Genomic DNA, 20,834 nt, shown 5'->3' on the forward strand with positions numbered 1-20,834 from the left:
CAATCGGACAAAGGAAAAAGGAACAGAGGAAGGTTAAATTTCAACCTGTCTGTGAAAAAAGTAGCTGAGAAAGGTTTAATATGATTTAGAACCAAACTTGGTGGAAGGGTTGATGGTCAGCTAAGTAGCTGACTGAGAACAGTAAGTCAAAGGTCAAGGCCACATGGCTGAGTGAAATTAAAATGTTTGATTCTGGCAAGGAAAGAATGGGAGGATTTGTTAAGTTTGGGACCAATCAGTCAAAGGTAAAGGTCACAAGCCAAGGTCAAATTTTTTACCCCATAACTCACTTTAAATTGGATTTAATCCAAACTTAGCAAAGTGACTGAAGTTAAGCCAAGAATGAAGAGATCTGATTTTTGAAACTTTACTCTTAAGTCAGAAGGGAAGGTCAGATGTCGAGACCAACTCAATCTTGATCTGATTAGGACCAAACTTTGTTGAAATATTAAGGATCAGGCAAACATGAAAAAAAAAAAAATTTACTTGGAGAGCAATTGGCTGAAAAAAAAAAAAAAATGGTCACAGGGTAAGCTCAAATGCTCTGCTTTAGAATTGTAGGATGTAGATGTTGCAGTCTATGAGTGCTCCTTCTTGTTTCTCGTCTGGTTTACCAAATAAATATCCTGCTTGGCAAATAGTCTAATTATTGGTTTGGAAAACTGATCAAGTGCCAAGATTCAGTAAGTTTAGTTACATTACATTAGATATAAAGTAATGCAGTTGATGATGTTGCTGTTGTTGCTTAACCCATGTCAGAGTGACAGAGAAGACCCATTGAAAACAGGTACACAACTGCCCCTGTGAGACCTTCCTACAGGTACAGTTCAAAACATACAAAAATTAGAGATCCGGCGCCACCTTACGATAGACTGTGCTCACTAGGGTGGGACCATCGTCCTTCCCGTGGGAAGATGCAGGGAAATATGACGAGATTTGATTTCTGGAAGGATTTTCCCCGTCTCTGAAAGACGGCGACATTCTATGCAAAAATTACTTTATCACCATGTGCTCATATCTCAACCGTTATGAAATACAGTTACTAATGACCTTATAACTATCTATCAGTCAGCCAATCAATCAACTTATCAGTCTGAGTATCTGTCTATCTATTTATCTATATCTATCTATCTATCTATCTGTCTATCTAACTAACTAACTAACTACCTAACTAACTATATAGATAGATAGATAGATAGATAGATATATGGAGCCTCTGTGGTACAGTGGTAGAGTGTGAGTCTTGCACTCTGGTGGACTCGGGTTCGCCTCCCGCCAGAGTTGTAAAACTTTGGGAAGCGTTCACCGGGCCACTGACCGCATTGGCGGACAAAAGGGGTGCTGTGGTTGAACCAGTGTCGCATACTAGTATGATTGCACCCAGTCGGCTTAAGGCAGGCCGATTACACTTGGTTCACAGACTACACACACATCCAGAGCCACTACAACACTACATTCACACTCACAAGCACTTCTCACCCTACATACAGTCTTTACCAGACAGCCTAAGCCACTGGGTAGAGATACATTGGCTATTATATATATATATATATATATATATATATATATATATATATATATATATATATATTGAAAATTTGCAGAATGTAGGTACTCAAAATATAATTTTATACAATGCTTCATCGTAAAATTCGCTTCAGTGTCTGGAAAACGTTATCGGTTTTTAACAATACTGTAGCCAAGAGACGTTGTCACGGAGATCTCTATCAATATCTTTGTGGCGACTTGTTCTTTAAAACTGCATCCCGTTAGTGATAGTTCAGGAAAAAAGATATCCAAGCATTTTAGTCCCTGCCCGGCAACCACTCCTCCTCCCAAGACACTCGCTGATCCTCATACTGTATATTCCTCACCTCGGAAAAACTGTGACTTGCTTCCCTGATTTATAGAAACACTTTGCTTCCTTTCTTTTGAGGTCTCTATCGATGTGGTAGGCTGAGATTCGCCTTCCTAATATGAAGCATGAAACTCTTATTTTTACCCAGTTTTTGGTAAATCATTAGTGAAGATAAAATTCAAGCATGAACAGAAAATACAGGATTATCATTACTCTTTCAATTTTGTCATCATCATCATTATCATCATAATTATTACAAACTTCCCACATCCCTGTGGGAAGTTTTCTTGTTTTTGTCATTATGATGATGATGATGATGATGATGTTTATTATTACTTATTTCAATACTGCGATATTTCAAAAGGTATTTTGTATCGAGCTGTGGATCTTAACCTTTTTAAGCGCCCGTACACATTGTAATTTCAGAATATTTCCCCGTACCCCTTGCCAAAAATTACAATATAATCACATTAACTAAACAGTGAAGTTTCATTATTTTGATAGCTAAGAACAAAAGAAAGAGGCGAAATGCATCAATGTCACAACTATGGTTAATAATTTGGATTTATTGTATTATAAAAACGACAGACATATTGCGTAGTGTTTGGTGAAAATAAACTTTCTCAAGTTAGATTAGTACAAACTAAATGTTTGAAGGACATCCATACCATACAGTGACGGTCGCGATCGTAAGCGCTGTTGCAGATGTCATTATGTTTCATTCACTCATCTCTTTAATAATGGGTGATAACTACTGAACAACTGTCATAACTACAGATCATTATTAAGAGAACTCTATCTCACACATAGTAAACGCAGTGTGATTTAAGCACATTGCATTGTTTGGTGAGAACGAGGACTTTGTACTGTGACATGGCTTATTATTGCGGCTCTTCATACTGAAATATTGCTGGTGGCTCTTTCGTTTTTGTTTTTTACCAGTGATCATGCTGAAACGAGGTTCTTTTTTTTTTTTTTCTTTTTTTTTGAAATATTCACAAGTATATCGTCACTTGCATCCAAACGGTTCCTTTTTTTTTTTTTTTTTTTTTTTTTTTAATGTGTAGGAGCGTTGGAAATCCAGTTTCACACATGTAGGTGGTCGCAAATGGCACGAGGACCTGCAAAGCTCTCTCTGCTAACTGGGGTAATGTGTCGAGTTGTTCACACTGAAGATATCTAGTTGCATTGAATCAAACTTCTTTTGGATTTTTCGACTGGCTTCAGCTCAGTCAGACCATCTTTTATTGTGTCATCATCATCCATGAAATCCAAGTTGAAAAGAAATGGATCCTGGATCCATCCCTTTTTATCAGTAGCTCTCCATGGCGAAAATACAGTATGCTTGGATGGACTGGCCCAGAGCCTGCAAATGTTTATTGATTTCAGTTACGGTAGTGAATTACCTTTTTCTGCACCAGCGGTTTCGTCAAGTAAGTTTGCAAAATTTCCATTCTCAATGTGGTTATACAAATTGGAAGTTTGTGGGTGAAGGCAGACACCTTTTGCCACGCTGTGATCGTGTTCATACCTACTTCTTGGATGGGGGTGTTCAGTTCGTTGAGATGTGTGAATATATCTGACTGGTATGCGAAGGACAAAATGAACTTCCTATTTTCTAAGTGGTCAGCCGTGTCACTGTCTTGCTTTCTAAGAAAAGTGTGGTAAATAAGAAGACTATGTTCATCTCCAGTTTCTTTCACAAAGCACTTTGAAAAGACAGTGATTCAGGGCTCGTCCACTGATAAAATCTACTGCACGCACAATATTTGACAAAACATTGTTCAGATGCTCTGGTAACGACATTGCAACAAGTGAATGACGATGCAACACACAGTGCGTGAGTGTTACAGCCCTCTCTCTCTCTCTCTCTCTCTCTCTCTCTCTCTCTCTCTCCAGATATAGTATAACTCTCGTAGCTTCATGTGTCTAACGGATAGTTCATAGCAGTGGACATAATGCCCGAAGAAAAGTCTCAGAACAACAAAGCATTGTCCAGCAGATAAACTAGAAATCAAAGTGCTATTTGCCTGGTTGGCACCCATTGCATCCGAGGCTACCACCGTAGGATTTCCTCACTCGTTGCGATACAAAGACAACCACCATTAGCATTATAAGCATGGGTTGATGACAAATTATATAGGTCTAACTGTCCAAAATATAAACCCCCCCTGAACAAAGCATGTTAAATGTATACATTATGTATCGAAGTATTCCTATGACATTAACCACATCGATGACACGCAAAAGTAGTAGTGCATGGATAATGAAACTGAGAATGGCATATCACCAAAGTGACGAAGGTGACAAAAATATCGCGGAGGGGGTGATCAATAGGCGTATTCTTTTATTATCGCCCGCCTTTAGAAGGCAAAGCGATAATGTTTTTGCCTGCCCCTGTATGTCTGTCGGTGTGTGTGTGTGGGGGGGGTATCTGTTCCCATTATATCTCATGAACGGCTTGAGCTAACAACATGAATCCTTCAGGGTATCAAAATATGGCCAAATTTTTGGCCTAATTCGAAACGAGGCTCTCAGGGTCAAGGCCAAAGTCACCAAAATGGCTGCCAGTATCAACAAGTTTTTATCTCCCGCCTTTAGCACACATTAAATCTCATGAATTGCTTGAGCTGTCATCTTCTTTTCTCAAACGAATTTACTTAACTCATTTCTTTTGTATGGTACCCATATTCCTTGTATGAAGAGTGTCTGTTACCAGGTCTCTAGACGTGTTGTTGATACTCCCACAGTTATACTTTCTCCTTGTTTGCTGAATCCTTTGTACTCTTCCTTAGGTGGGAAAAAAGGTCAGAAAGATAATGATGATGATTATGATGATGATATCGACACAGATTGCTAAAGTACCTCATGAGAGAAAATTAACGTCACAAGCAGTTATACACTTGTCAAAAGGCCTCCAATCAGTAAAGTAGCAAGAGGGCAGGGGCGCTCCCAGATATCCAAGGAATAATATGAAATAAATGGATGGCTTTAAAGGTTTAGCATTTACCGCTAGTTATGTTGGCCTATCATACTTAATTTTTTTTTAAAGTGTCACTTATGCGTTATATGCCGGAACGTAGTTATTACCTCCGCCAAGGAGGTTATGTTTTCACCCCCGTCCGTTTGTTTGCTGGTTGGTTGGCTGGTTTGTGAGCAAGATTACACAAAAACTTCCAGACGGATTTCCACGAAACTTGGTAGAAGAATGGGCCTTGGCCCAGAAAAGAGTCCATTAAATTTTGGTGAGGATTCTGTAAAGGTGCGGGTCCAGGATTTTTTTTTTCACTTTCTTTAACATTGCGAGATTAGGCGTTTTTCGACATTTTCGTAAATTTTTCAGTGATTGTTGCATGGATCTTGATGAAAAAAATCAGGCATATTTAGGATGTTGGTATCTACGAATGCGTACAGTTTGGCGCGGACCCCCCCCCCCCCCCCGAAAAAAAATCCGGATCTAGCGGATTTAAATATGCTTTTATTGGGGGGTAGTCTTTTTCCATATGACTTGACTGAATTCAAAGCAATTGCATGTTGGGCCTTGGCGGAGGTATGCGCTCTACTGAATGCCATTCTAGTTATTATTATTTTTATTTTTTTTACTGATTCACAGATTTGTTATGTTCTCTTCATGCTCTAAAGCCTTCAACAGCTATAGTCATGGGCCTAAGTATCTGTCTTAATCTTAATAACTGCTCACTCTAATCATTCTGAAGAAAGAAAAAAGTGCACTTATTTAGAGGGTTATACATTTTCATAGAGTACAGTATATTGTCACAAATAAGCTGCACTGGTGGCCGTCTATCCTCTTCCCGTCTGCCTTCCTCCTCTCTTGCTGGCCTCGCTGACGGCCATCTCATCTCGCTGCTGCCTCACACACTCTCGCTTCTCCTCCCTCACATTTTCTCCATTACCATCACTTCTCTTTACCCTGACGCACCCGAGGGTCCGCCTGCCTTCCACGCTTCCCCCGTCACCCTTCCCTCTCCCTGCTCACCCTCTTCCGCGATCCCTTCTGACACAGGACCGTATTTGATGCTTCGATGCTTGCGCTGAGGAAGTTTTTTCTATCCTACCCACATTTTCCTTTATCAGTTTGTGATGGAACTTTATGATCCTTGATATATTGTGTCACATCCACAGGGGCGGCCAAACACAATGTATGTCCCGAATAATGTCATTTACTCATTCCCTCACTCACTCACTCATTAACTTCACACTCACTCACTCACCCAATCACTGAATCACTGTGCCTTCTAGAAGGGTGATACTTGCCAAAGTGGAACCCTACAATTTAGTGAATTTCACATATAAAGTGGGGTGTTGATGGAAAGAGGCTCTTGGTGGTCTGTCTAGAGTGCGTCCTACGCGTGTCTGTGGTGTGTCTCAGGTGTGTGAAGTATGCATCGAGGCCGTTCCTCCACGACTGATTCCAAATACTGCCAACCCAGTCTAAAGACTTGTGCTTGCATTCTATATTCCCTTCTCTACCCTGTCTCACATTTCATCTAAGCTTAACTGTAAAGGAACTAAATGTTTGATTCTATATTGATCACGTGAAACTCTGCTGGGGTTCCATAATTCTCCGCTATTCCATGTTAAAAATAAAAATAGGTAATTCCGAAAGGAAAACTTTCAAAAGGAAAGAAAATATCCAAGTCAGAATACATATGCTGTCTGATACATGGGTAAAATACTAAGGGAAAAGGCGGGGTGATGAAATCTCACATTCACTTTGCACTAGTGAAAACTGACTATCCACATTTCCTTTGTAACTGACTGTGTTCCATTAATAACACACTAAAAGGAAAAAAAAGGACTCATAACACCCACAGGATTTCTTTTACACTATGCTGAACTGCTGATTGTTACACTCGCGCTCACAAAAGGGTGGTGGGTGTTAAGTTTTACCACGTGTGTGTGTGTGTGTGTGTGTGTGTGTGTGTGTGTGTGTGTGTGTGTGTTTCATTTTCCTGTTTCTGTCTCTTAGTCTGTGAAGAAAAGAGCTCATGCAATTTTGATCTGATTTCCAGACTTGTTAGAAAGGTTGAAGGTCGTTCCAGGCGTTGACTTGTTTGATGAGAACCGTGGGTCAAAACGTGAGATAAGAGGGTGAGGTCGACATCATTAGTTCAGACCTAATTGAAATTACACTTGGTAGTAGGACTGAGCATATGGCCAGGGTGAAGTGGTTCGACTTTGGGAATATTCAGCCAGAGGTTACGGGAAAAAGTTTCATCGTATAACTCATTCAACTTTCAATGAATTTGGATCAAATTTGGTGGAAATGTTGAAGGTCGGCCAAGGATGAAATGGTTTGATTTTGAGAACAGTAGGTCAGAAGCTCAAGGTCAACTAGAACAGTTCTGATCAGATGTGAGCCAAGCTTGGTCAAATGCTTGAAAGTATAGTAGAGATTAAGTTGAGCGATTTTGAAAACAATTGTTCTAAAGTCGACACCACAGGAGAAAGTCAAATGCTGGGCCCTTAGGCTAGTTGCAGGGTGTGGGTGTTGCATTTTGAGCTGTATTTCATTTTTACCCCTAAAACTGCTAGTTTCACTAAGTACAAGAATAATAAAACAGAAAGCTAATGGAAAAATGAAACTGAAAAGTTCGGCATTTCATAATTAATGGGTGTATAATTTAAAAAAAACATCACTAAGAATGACACTGTAACGCTTTTTTAAATTGATGCAAAACATTTCACACATATGATTAAATTATCTCCTAAAAGCTTGACGTCAAAGACAAAGCACGAAGCGAATTTCGTATGAAGATTGAGTGCACTGCACAGGAGATGTCAAGCGAACACCAGTTTCAGCAAACTTTGGGTTAAGAAAAATCCAACCACCCCAACAAAATCTACTTATCTGTCTCTTGCCAGACGCCTTAATCCGTGAGAGGTGTCCATGTCCCCCGCCATTTCACTGCCCTGCTCCCAGCACACACACCCCTCTCATATACCTCTCCACTCCATCGTTTTATCTCATCCTGTCTCCCCCTCCCTCTGTCCCCCCCCACCTCCCTCATACACTTTCCTCGTTAGTCTCTCGCTCTCCATCTTCTCCACATGGTGTAACCACCTCAATGTGTGTGTGTGTGTGTGTGTGTGTGTGTGTGTGTGTGTGTGTGTGTGGCAGTGGTGGAGGGTGGACGTGTGACGGAGCTCTGTAAGAATTAACTGGATTGCAGCAGAATGACAAAGCATGGAGCAGTGAATTTCTTATGTGTTGTTGATGAAGACTTCATACACACTTTGAAGTAAGTTGAAGCAAAGTTATATGAAAAGAAGACCTTTTAATTAGTGACTGGGGAGTGTGAGGTCAGCCAAACCATTTTGCCAGAACGTCCACGTCACACCCCCTCCCCACCCCCCTTGCGTTGCTTCATTTCTCTAACCACTGAACCAGTAAAACATGACAACACATTCTCTATCTGAGCTTCGTAAAATGCAAAAAGCACAGTTAAAGACTATCACGATAGACGAATTAATTGAATGTATACTTTCGGCGAGAAGACGAGCAAGAGATCTTAATTCGGCTTGAGGATAAACTAGCTGATATAAGAAATGATGTTACCGAGATAAGGCGATCATTTACGTCATCGGAAGCAGCGATGAATAAAAAATTGGCAGGTCTGGAGAAGAAAGTTGAACAGCAAGCCCAGATCATAGTGCAACAACAAATATTTTTGGAGAATGTAGATCAGAAAGAGAGAGAGACGACTTTGATAGTGTTGGGAATACCTGATAGTAGGGAAGCTTTCGACGGGGCAACAAATGATGAGGAAAACTTAAGAAAGTGTGGGAAACGATCGGAAAAGAAATGGTCATCAGATCTCATTGCAGGCTCAGACGTGAGGACCAGAACAGCAGGAAGCGGCCCATCCTAGTTACCGTATCAAGTAAGGGAATTAGAGATGAAGTACTCCAGAAAGCAAAGCAACTAAAGGATAAAGGTGAGCCATTTAGGAAGGTGTATATCAAGGAAGATGTTCATCCATCAGTGAGGCAGGAGTGGAAGAGACTGGGGGATGCTGAGGCTGCTGAGAGGGACCGACCAGAGAATCGAGGATGCGTCATTAGGCTGGACACCAAAGAGAGGAAACTTTATCGAAACGAAACAGTGATTGATACCTGGAATCCACTTCCTTTTTAAAGTGTCCACAATATTACCTCCACATTATTTCTTGGAACGTAAATGGTATAAGGACAAAGACGGAAAAGAAACAGGTGTTAGAATATTATTTTTTATGAAATTTGATATAAGTCTAATTGAAATAAAGACTCCTTTGCCAATTTCATTTCCAGGATAAATATCGCTTCAAAGCAGTGACCAAAACAATCCTCACAGAGGTGGAATTTGTGTTTTAGTGAGACAACACTTGGGTTCATATATAACTGAAGTAGATAATACTATACCGGATCAATTATGGTGTAAACTTAAATGTGTCCCAGGTGTGGTTTTTGGTTTCGGTTATATCCCACCATCGGATTCTCCATACTTTAGCAGATCGGCATTAAGCTCAGTACAAGAAAAGCTGAAAATAGAAGAATACCCGAATGGTTGTGTGATGTTGGGCGATTTTAATGCTCGGTTCGGTAAATCAGTTCGAGAATTATTAACACCAGATTTCGAACAGTTTCCATATCCTTATTTACCTGACCATGTACAAACCCCAACTGATAATGCAAATGTACTTACTGCTATGTGCATAGAAGACAAGCTTTTAGTGTTGAATAATCTTAAGACCCATGATAAATATTTCCCCAGTATGATGACATGTCGTAAAGGTGAAGAATGGGTATCTGAATTAGACATATGTATAGTTTCACCAAATATTATCAACTGTATACGAAATTTTTATGTTAACCATCATATATCTTTACCATCAGATCATGCGCATATATCACTTGCCATACTAACCCCGACCCTTGGTCCCGATATTCTTATCAGTCGATCAACTAGCCTGGAAGATCATGCTGTATTGCACACTTGTCAGAGGCAAAGTTTGTTAAAAAGGCCGATAAGTTTTAAAAATGTAAACAATGAAAAGTTTATGAGTGTCAGTACTCAGCACGGTCTACCCACACTCGTAGGGGATGTGGAGGAAGATAGTCACAATTTATGTGATGCGTCATATAACCGTGCACGAGTGAGTAAAACTACTGACCCTCCCTTGGCCCCCGATGAGACTATTAGTAGGTTGGAAAAAATGGCGAATAATGATGACGGGGAACTGTGGCGAGCGATTAACTGGCATGGTGAGGTGACTCAGGCAGCTTTCACTCCCCACGCCCATGGATCCTCCCACCCCACCGATGAACAATTTAGAGAACATTTCGAAAATATACTCAACCCCGAAAATATAAAAGAGTTCGATCTGAATGAATTAGACACTAATGTAATTATACCGATATTGGACAGCCCTATAACCCCCCGTGAAGTATTTGAACAAGCTAAGAGACTTAAAGTGAACAAGGCGAGCGGTCCAGATGGCGTGCCTCCTGGTTTGCTCAGAATATTACTTGTTTAATGGTTCTTGACGTTAACTTCTCTTTATAATTCAGTTTTCGTATCAGGCGTGTATCCGTCCTTATGAAGGACGGCTAAGTTCTTTACGATATTTAAGCGTGGTTCACGTTCTTTGGTTATTAATTATAGAGGTATCAGCATAACGAATAACATTGCTAAATTTTATGATATGGTAATATTTGATAGACTTAATAGATGGTTTTCTCCGTTTAGAGAGCAAGTTGGTAGTCAGGCCGGTAGGGGATGCTTAGAACACATTATCACGCTTAGGCTATTAACAAATATTGCGAGAAGAAAGAAGTTAAAATTGTTTGTAACTTCCGTGGATTTTGCACAAGCTTATGGTAAAGTGCCAAGAAATGTGTTATTTACTATCTTAAAAAGATTAGGATGTGGGATGACGATGTTGATGGCGATAGTTGCAATGTATCGAATAACCAGTTGTGTAATTGGTTCGGCATTTATCACTGCAACAATAGGTGTGAGACAGGGTTCTCCAACTTCTTGTTTGTTATTTCTGATATAGACCTATGTAAATGACTTAATCAGAATGATTAAACAAGGTTGTGGCATGGATGGTTTTCTGTCGTGGTTGCACATTTTTGGTGTTGATGGATGACACTGTTCTTTTGGCTACGACTAGAAACAACATGATTAACAAAATTAAGATTTTAAATATGTTTTGTAATTCGCATGGTATGAAAATAAATGTAGGCAAAACCAAGTTTTTCTTTGTAAATGGTAACAATGAGGACAGGGAAACCATGCATGTCGATAATTTGATTGTTGAGCTGTGTGAACATTATTTATGTTTAGGGAAACCTTTCACTGCTGACGGATTCACATCTACTGCAGTCAAGAATGATTTTTTTTTTTTTTTCTTTTATAAATAACAGAACGGAGGAAGGAAAAACAAATGGGTAAAAAAAAATAATCCATACACCAGATTACTGGTGTCCTCTGTTCATAAAATATCTGTAACAGTTAGACTTGAACAGTTGTGGGTTGAAATTTGGAGGAAAATAACTCTGGGGAAGCGAGTTCCAGAGAGATGCAGTTCGGGGAATGAAAGAATTCTGATAGGCAGAAGTTCTGCAATATGGTTGAGTGACATTCCAGTCATGAGCGCTACCAGATGCCCGTGTAGCACGAGGGAAGGCATGGAGAGGTGGCACCATGGACGCAACTTCGTCTGAGCATTTGCCGAAAAAATATCTGTAAAATAATGCAAGGGAGGCAACATTCCTTCTTACTTGCAGGGGAGGTAGTTTATATGTAATGGCAGGGTTGTTAATGATTCTAACAGCTTTATTCTGAATTTTGTCTAGTTGTCTTAATGCAACCTCTCCACAACCATTCCACAAGGGTGAGCAATATTCAAGCTGAGAGCGCACATAACTCTTATAAATTATAGTTAACTGCTCATCAGCGAAGAAGTTACGGACTCTGTACAATAATCCAAGTTTCTTTGAGGCGGTTTTAGCAAGTGATCTGACATGAGAGGTCCAGCTGAGGGCATTGTTAAGTGAGACACCAAGAATTTCCATACTTTTGGAGATGGGAATATTAGTAGCACTGAAGGTAATGTACGAATCTGGCAATATCTGTCTATTAGTAAAATGTATATATTTAGTTTTACTAGCATTAAAAGAGACAAGGTTGTTTTGTCCCCATTCACTGATTGTAGATAGATCTTGATTTATGGAGATGGCTGTACTGAGTTGAGAGGTAGAGATATTAGACTTTGTGAATGGATGTCTGAGTGTGAATGAACTGTGTAGTGTTGAGTCATCTGCATATGAGTGAATGGGATTGTGAGTGACAGATAAGAAATCATTAATGTGAACCAGAAATAGGGTTGGCGCCAGAACTGATCCCTGCGGCACGCCAGCGTTGAGTGGAAATTCGAATATACATCATCTACTTTTATTCTTATTTTCCTGTCACTAAGATAAGAAGAAATCAAAGGAACAAAAGACGTTAGTCCATAGCAAGGGTGTTTGGACAACAGGGAACAGTGCCATACTCTGTCAAAAGCTTTAGAGATATCAAGAGCTACTGCATGAGTTTCTCCAAAAAGATCAATTGATTGATGTGTCATGTTCTCAAATTTGTCTCATATTTAAGTAAGAACAACGATATCCCATTTTATGTGAAAAGAAAAGTGTTTAATGCAGCCCTCATGTCGGCTATACTGTACGGTAGCGAGTATTGGCTGAATGGAGATATAAAACCAATGAATAAACTGTACAGCTGGTGTCTGAAGCAACTGTTAGGGGTTCGAATCACTACCTGTAATAGTTTGTGTACGATCGAATTAGGATGCCCGCCGTTACGTGCCCTCATAATAGCCAAACAACGTAATTATCAAAAAAATATATATATGGAGGGAGAGGAGTAATATGGTGGATAACCCTCTGGCTCATGCCTTACTTGTTGCGCTAAGCTATAGAACTCCCACATCCAGATACTTACAAGGACTCTTAACTGAGGATATTGATGATATTGATGTTGCTATAAATGATTTGAGGCAAGCTGTAACCAACTCTGATTCCTCAAGAATGCTTCTATACAAAACTGTTAACCCCAGTTATGAAGTTCATGATTTGTACAAAGATAATATTAAAGTAAACGACTTAGAACGCATATCATGGTCAAGAATGCGCCTGAGTGTTCATTCCTTGGCAAGTGAGGAGCGGCGCTGGAATAGGCGAGGGAGAGGTCGCTTACTGGTGGAGCAACGCTTATGTACTTGAGGTCAAATTCAGACAGAAAGGCATGTGATAGAAAAATGTCCTAGAACATTAAATGTACGTCAGCAGTATAACATTTCAACACTTGAAAACCTCCTCGTTGAAAGAAGTGATATTGAAATAGTTTGTAAAATTGTTCATAGGATTCTATCCGAATTTAAAAGGTAATTTTTGTTCATCATATATTTTGTAGTGTAACTGTTGTAAATAAGGTTTTAATCAGTACATGTGTATTGTATTTTAATTAGACCATTTTATTATGTTTTTATGTAAAGTTTGTAAAATTGTTCATAGGATTCTATCCGAATTTAAAAAGGTGATTTTTGTGTTCGTCATATAGTAGAGTCTATCTGTCTATCTATCTATTGCCAGACGCCTCAATCCCGTTTGGGGTGGTCACAAACAAATCGCCTCCAAGTCGCCCTGTCCCCCGCCATTTCATTGCCCTGCTCCCAACTCACCCCCCCCTCTCTCATATACCTCTCCACTCCATCCCTCCATCTCATCCTCGGCCTCCCCCTCCCTCTTCCCCCCTCCACCTCACTCACATACACTCTCTTCGTCAGTCTTTCACCCTCCATCCTCTCCACATGGCCAAACCACCTCAGTGTGTTCCTCATAACGCTTCCTATCACATCCACATCCACACCACAACGCTCCTTTATATCCTCATTTGTCAGCCTGTCTCTCCATGTGACTCCACAGGCTCCTCTTAAATAACTCATTTCCACTGCTTTCACTCTTGACTTGTGTCCTTCCAACAACGTCCAAGCTTCACTTCCGTATGTTAGAGTTGGTATCACAATACTGTCATGTAGTAACTTTTTCACTTCCCTGCTCACTTCCCTGTTTCTTATCACTGCTTCCAAAGAACCAGCAACCTTTCTTCCCTGCTGTACCCTTTCAAGCACTTCACCCTCCAAACCTCCATCCTTACTCATCACACTACCCAAGTACTTAAACGTACTCACATTTTCCAATTCCTCACCATCCAACCTCGCTGTACATTAACTGACCTCACCTCTCTCAAAGACCATCACTTTACTCTTTCCTACATTCACCTTTAGATTCCGTTTCTTACACACTCTCCCAAACTCATCCACCAAGCCTTGCAGCTCCCCTTCGTCTTCACTCAACAACACAGTATCATCTGCAGACAACAGTACAGGGAGTTTCCAAACACTATCCTCTCTCACCAGGTCCACTCCAACATCCACCACCCTACCTTGTACCTCTTTTATTACCCCATCCATGTACAGATTGAACAACCATGGAGACATGACACATCCCTGTTTCAACCCAACTTTCAAAGAGAAAAATTCACTTAGTTCACCTTCCACACGCACTGCAGCCTTCGCACCATCGTACATACTCTTCACAACATTCAACAACTTCCCATCTACTCCATATATTCTTAACACTTTCCAGAATCCTTGTCTATCCACCCTGTCATATGCTTTCTCCAAATCCATGAAAGCCGCATACAACTTCTTTCCCTTCTCTAGAAACTTTTCCACTAAAGATCTAAGAATGAATATCTGATCTACACAACCTCTTCCCTTCCTAAAGCCTCCCTGTTCTTCTCCAACTAATTTCTCTGTTCTTTCTCTAACTCTGTCAATAAGTATCCTACCATACACTTTTCCTATTATACTAAGAAAACAAATGCCCCAATGATTACCACACACTTCTTTTTCCCCTTTTCCTTTGTACAAGGGAATAATTGTATCTGATTTCCAATCTTCCGGGACTCTACCTTCCTCCCAGGCCAATCTGCACATCTTCCACATCCATTCTACTACTATCTCTCCCCCATGCTTCAGCATTTCAACACACACTCCATCAATTCCTGGGGCTTTCCCCGATTTAACTTTCTTCATTACTTCCACAACTTCTATCCTACTGATTTCTTCCTGTCTTCTCACCCCCCTCCTTCTCCCAGCCATTCTCCAGCCACTTATACTCGCATTACTTCCATCCTCTATGTTCAACAATTCCTTAAAGTGTTCTCTCCATCTGCTCACTTTTTCTCCCTTCTCCACTAGTAATCTACCATTTTTATCTTTCACTCCCCTGCTAACTTCACTTCCACCCTGTCTTACTCTTTTCACCTCTTTCCAGAACATTTTCTTACAGTCCCTCCACTTTACACTCAAATTCCTTCAAAATTCCTCATCCACTCTCTTCTTACTCGATCTTACTAATCTTTTCACCTCTCTCTTTCTTTCTACATATAACTCTCTCTTCCGCCTCTCAACTTCTTCCACGCCCCTATTTCTCATCCATTCATTGTATGCTTTCTTCTTTTGTGCCACAGCCTGTCTCACTTCTTCAGTCCACCACGCTGTTCCTTGCACCCCCCTCCGTCTTCTCTTCTTTCCACACACCACATCACATGCTGCACATATTTCTTCTGTAAATATCCTCCACACACCTTCCACGTCTCCCATCTGCTCCAATTCATATTTGCCCAATCGTTCCTCCACTTCTCTCTTATACTCTGCCTTTTTCCCATCCTCTTGTAACCTTTCCACTCTTCTTGCAACTACTCCTTCCTCTCGTCTTCTTGCTGTAAATACGTTTTATTCGTTATATGGGTATTGTATTGAATTGGACCATTTTTTTTTTATGTTTTCATGTAATTATGTGGTCAATAAACTGTCTATCTATCTATCTATCTATCTATCTATTTCTTCCATCGCATTCTATCACATGCACATCCACACCACAATGCTCCATCACTTCCTCATTTGTCAGTCTGTCCTTCCATGTGATTCCACATGCATCTTTCAAATAACTCATTTCCACTGCACTCACTCTTGACTTGTGTCCAAGCTTCACTTACATTCATTAGGGTTGGTATCACAATACTGTCATGCAGTGACCTGTTTACATCCATACTCACTTCCCAGTTTCTTATCACTGCTTTCAAAGAACAAGCAACCTTTCATCCTCGTACCCTTTTAAGTATTTCAAGCTCCAAACATCCATCCTTACTCATCACACTACCCAATTACTTAAATGAACTCACGTTTTCCATTTCCTCATTATCAAACCTCCCTGTAAATTTAATGACTTCATTTCTCTCAAAGTCCCTAACTTTATACTTCACTATATTCACCTTTAGATTTCATTTCTTACGCACTCTCCCAAACTCATTCACCAAACCTCGAAGTTCGCCTTCGACTTCATTAACAAGACAGTATCATCTGCAAAGAACAGTACGGGGAGTTTCCACACAGTGTTCTCTCTCATTTGGGCCACCCCAACATCCAGTGCCCTACCTTTACCTCTTTTATAACCCCATCCATATACAAATTGAACAACAATGGAGACATGGCACATCCCTGCTTCAGTCCAATTTTCAAATAGAAAAATTCACTCAATTCACCATCCACACACACTGTAGCCTTAGCACCCTCATACATACTCATCATGGCATTCAACAACTTCTCATTTACTCCATATATTCTTAATATTTTTCACATTCTTTGTCTAGCTTGTCTATCCACCCTGTCATATGCTATCTCTAAACCCATGAAGGCCGCATACAACATCTTTCCTTTTTCTAGAAGCTTTCCCACAAAAGACCTAAGAATGAATATCTGATCTACACAACCTCTTTCCTTCCTAAAACCTCTCTGTTCTTCGCCACCTAATTCCTCTGTTTCTTCCCTACCTCTTTCATTATCCTACCATATACTTTTCCTTTTACACTAGGAAGACAAATGCCCCTTTGATAACCACGCACTTCTTTTTTCCCTTCTCCTTTGTATATATATATATATATATATATATATATATATATATATATATATATATATATATATATATATATATATATATACAAACACACGGTGCAAACCAAAAGTTCCAGTAATTTGAATATGGTAGGAAAATAAGTTGCCTTACCTCCTAGTTCTCACTGTCGCCTTCAAATTAGTCCCCTTGGGCATGTATACAGTGGTCCCAGCGTATTTTCCAGGAGTCCCTGCATCCCTGGAAGGCTTCAGGCGTGATGGTCTTGAGCACCTCCGGCGATTCTGTCTGGTTCTCCTCAGTCGAGTCAAATCGGTGCCCTTTCAGTCGCAATTTAAGCTTGGGAAACAGGAAAAAGTCGCTGGGAGCAAGGTCAGGTGAATAGGGTGGGTGAGGAATGAATGCTGTGTTAGTGTAAGCCAGGAACTGCAGGAAAACAATTGATGTGTACGTGGGGACGTTCTCATGATGCAGGACTCAGTCCTTGTTCTTCCACTGTTCTGGACTTTTGCGGCGGATGTTCTTCCTCAGATGCTGCAAAAGTTCACAGTAAAACTTTCCGCTGACAGATTGACCAGGTGGGACAAATTCCTTGTGAACAATCCCTTGGATGTCGAAGAAAATGATCATCATCAACTTGACTTTGCTGCGCCATTGCAAAATCGCCAAACCACCTACACGCCACGTTACAATAGTATTCGTAGCTCAACAACACATCTGCTCACAGACACGGCCGGGACCACACTGACTCACAAGGGGTGCTGCTGAGTCCTCCTAGCGGCAAAAGGCAAATCTGCAAACGGTTGGCTCCCTCTGTTCAAATTACTGGAACTTTTGGGTAGCACTCGTGTATATATATATCTATATATATATATATATATATATATATATATATATATATATATATATATATATATATATATATATATATAAATATATATATATATATATATATAATTTTAATAGCAGAACAGAGAAAGGAAAAACAAATAGAAAATAATCCATAAACCAGGTTACTTGCCTCCTCCATTCATAATACATTTGTAGCAGTTGGACGTGCATAGCTGTAGGTTGAAGTTTGGGGGGAAACAGCTCCGGGTAAGCGAGTTCCAGAGAGATGCAGTTCGGGGAATAACAGAATTTTGATAGGCAGAAGTTCTGCAAGATGGTTGTGTGACATTCCAGTCATGAGCGCTATCAGATGCCCGTGTAGCACAAGGAAAGGCATGGAGAGGTTGCCCAATGGACGCAACTTCGTCTGAGCATTTGCCATAAAAATATCAGTAAAATAATGCAAGGCAGACAACATTCCTTCTTACTTGTAAGGGAGGTAGTTTATATGTTATGGCAGGGTTGTTAATAATTCTAATAGCTTTGTTCTGATTTTTGTTTTAGTGCAACCTCTCCACATCCATTCCACAAGGGTGAGCAATATTCAAGCTGAGAGTGCACATGACTCTTATAAATTATAGGTACTGCAACTACTTGTCAGTGAAGAAGTAACGGACTCTGTACAATAATCCAAGTTTATTTGAAGTGGTTTTAGCAAGTGATCAGACATGAAAGGTCCAGCTGAGGGCATTGTTAAGTGAAACACAGGGAATTTCAGTGCTTTAGGAGATGGGAACATTAGTAGCATTGAAGGTAATATTCGAATCTGGCAATATCTGTCTATTAGTAAACTGTATATATTTTGTTTTACTAGCATTAAATGAGACAAGGTTGTTTTATCCCCATTCATTGATCTTAGACTAGTCTTTATTTATGGAAATGGCTGTACTGAGTTAAGAGTTCGCTTTATTAGACATTGTTAATTAGCATTTGAATGTGAATGAACTGTGAAGTGTTGAGTCATCTGGATATGAATGGATGGGATTGTGGGTGATAGACAAGAGATCATTAATATGATCCAGGAACAGGGTTGGAGCCAGAACTGATCCCTGTGGCACGCCGGCATTTGTTGAATGGAAATTGGAACATACATAATCTACTTTTACTCTTATTTTTCTGTCTCTGAAATATGAGGAAAGCAAAGGAACAAAAGACGTTAGTCCATAGCAAGGGAGATGGACATATACTGTAGATAGACAGATATTTAGATAGACAGACAGAAATTGATTTATTGATGGATAGATAGAGTGTGTGTGTGTGTGTGTGTGTGTGTGTGTGTGTGTGTGTGTGTGTGTGTGTGTGTGTGTGTGTGTGTGTGTGTGTGTGTGTGTGCGTTCGATGACTGTGGAAACATTTCCTCATGTTCAAACATGGTATGACTGTCACTTTGATATGTTTTTGCACCGACATAAAAATGAATAATTTTTCTTTACACTGGCCTCTGCTGACTATTGGTGGTGTTGCATTTTATTTTTTCCAGAATATCAGTGTTTTATTGTGCATTCAGAGATATCTCAATGGGCCTAATAACGTATCTTTTTGCTGTTGCTTTACTTGAGGATTTCCTGTACTGAATGACCTCATCTGTGGGTGAATGAAAAGTATAAGAGACGCCAATTTACTCAAATGGTTAATGGAGGCTGTGCCTAACTCCTTTAGTATGAAGGGTTTATTTTAAGATGCATAATACTGTATATTCTGGGGATTGCAGAAATATGGTAAGTAAAGGCTTCGTCATACATAACAATGAGCGTCCTGTAGTGAACAAAGTGGCGTGGTGCACAGGTGATTGACCCAAATAACACTATTCAATTCACAGAGATGAAAAATAAATTTGGTTAATTCTCTTTAGGTACCGCTATATGGAGAAATAGGGTAAGACGTAAAATTCTTAGTTTATATAAAACCAGCCAATATAACGATTTCATTCATCTATCCGCTCACAATAACAGAATGAAATCGGGCGTACTGATATATGTATATATATTTTTTTTCTTGAACAATTTTAGGAAAAATGATTAAGAATTTTTAGAAGAGGAATATAAACCCTTAACAGAGGTATTTATGAAGTTGTGTTACCTTGAAGGTTGGCCTATGTCTCAAAAATAAAGCAGAAGGTATAATGAAGAGGAACACAGATGATAATATGAAAAGCAATAAAGAGAAGGAGAGATACATATCCGCCCCAAACTCAGACGAGGCTTCCATAATTGATGACTGCTTAAAAAGGCGGAATTAAGAATCGCAACTTCAACGGGGGTAAATATCAGCCAGCTAATAACTGGTAAAGGAGGAAGTAAAGCTAATGAATACAGTGTTATCTATTGTATTCCCTGTAATGGTTTGCCCAAAGCGTATACGGGTGAGACCAGGAGAGGACTTACAAAAAAATTACTAAAGCATTAAGCATCGGACTTCAAATTCCCTATTCCTGCAAACAGATCAGTGCCCACATTTACCATAATACAATGGATCTATGATTTTAAAGGAAGGGTTGTACAAATTGATGATAAAAGCTTTAGAGGCAACACATAAATGTACAAATGAAGTCACTAATCACAGAGACAGCTTATGTGTTGGCCAGTCACACCTGCAGGTGTAGCTTTTACCTCGCCAAATGGGAGGGGGAGGGGAAGTAAATTGGTATAGAGAGGAGAGAAGGCAGGTCACTGTTGGAGTATCAGATCTGGTCAACGTCTCATAGGAGGGAAGCCAATCAGCGATAGACACGACGAGGGTCCCAGAAACGTCCTGTGTATAAAATAATATCGGCGATTTTCTCACTTTTGTACAGTCTTTCTGAAGATGGGCTCTGTGTGGTCCGAAACGTTACAACATTGACGGACTTAAGCACTTTCCTGTTCATCCCTCACACCCACATGCACCAGGAAAGAGTTCTTTTTGGACGATATTTCCTTCCCTGTGAAACAGAATTATAGACACTTTTTTCCCATGATATTGGCACTGCTGTTACGTCTCAACATTTCGGTAATAAATTTCGTAATTTGCTCAATGCAAAATCATTTGCATCCTTAGG

This window comes from Coenobita brevimanus, chromosome 100 (genome assembly GCF_032717465.1).
Source record: "Coenobita brevimanus isolate Jiangsu-jjx chromosome 100, ASM3271746v2, whole genome shotgun sequence".
NCBI classification, from domain to species: Eukaryota; Metazoa; Arthropoda; class Malacostraca; order Decapoda; family Coenobitidae; genus Coenobita; species Coenobita brevimanus.